Source organism: Scylla paramamosain, chromosome 10 (genome assembly GCF_035594125.1).
Source record: "Scylla paramamosain isolate STU-SP2022 chromosome 10, ASM3559412v1, whole genome shotgun sequence".
NCBI lineage: Eukaryota > Metazoa > Arthropoda > Malacostraca > Decapoda > Portunidae > Scylla > Scylla paramamosain.
Genome location: NC_087160.1, coordinates 29,761,110 through 29,761,931, shown reverse-complemented (window position 1 = coordinate 29,761,931; position 822 = coordinate 29,761,110). Strand labels below are relative to the sequence as shown.

General features: G+C 50.2%; 1 long non-coding RNA gene across 1 annotated transcript in view; it reads left to right on the top strand.

Moving 5' to 3' along the window:
• LOC135104506 (uncharacterized) overlaps positions 1–88 on the top strand; it is a 13,744-nt gene extending 13,656 nt beyond the window's left edge. The window contains exon 3 of the long non-coding RNA XR_010270462.1: positions 1–88. This exon is cut by the window's left edge and continues 44 nt beyond it. This is a non-coding gene — a long non-coding RNA (uncharacterized LOC135104506).
• Positions 89–822: the final 734 nt, after the last annotated feature.

The window sequence follows — 822 nt, the reverse complement described above, 5'->3', positions numbered from 1 at the left end:
AACATGCCAGTCCTTTGCGATAAGAAATAACACGAGGAACACATGAATCATCAATCCTGCTGAGCTGTGGCTGGCAAGATGATCGGATGCCAAGAAGCGGGGTAGGGTGGCGCGAGACATCTGCGGGGGTGTTGTTGCAGTCACTGCCACCATGGTTTTACACTTTGAGAGATCCACCGTAAATGCGGGTTCACTCTTGGCAATTCGCTGCTGAAATACCAGCCGCCGCAAGCCGTGTTGGCCCTCCTGCTGGACTTTTGGTGCCTGGCGGCTGGAATTGCCAGCAGAGCCAACAAGACCGACAGGTTGGTCTTGTCTATCCCCCCGCTACTTTGTTTACATCGTGTCCTCGGGAAGAGTTGTGGAAGATGTGGTGCCCGGTGGCTTAAAAGTTAATGTTGGAGCTAATGAGGAACCAACGTCATCTCTGGGACCCGAGACTCTCTCTCTCTCTCTCTCTCTCTCTCTCTCTCTCTCTCTCTCTCTCTCTCTCTCTCTCTCTCTCTCTCTCTCTCTCTCTCTCTCTCTCTCTATATATATATATACTTCAGTAGTAACCGCTGCAGAAGGAGCTAAATTCTTGATAATTACCGATCGCTCTTCTTTACCTGTCGCTAGATAACGCAGCGTAAGTGTCAGGTGTCCAGCAGGTGTCACTGCATCCCTGATGTGGGTACCTTCCTTCTTGATAAGGGGAGTCTAAAGCTGCAAAAGACCATAGTACTGCTCCCTGTCGAATCGTATCCACTATCTCATGGTGTCTGGGTCTTCTTCCACGCTCAGCTCAGGTAAAAGAGTGAGGCAGACTCTCCTTTTTCCTCT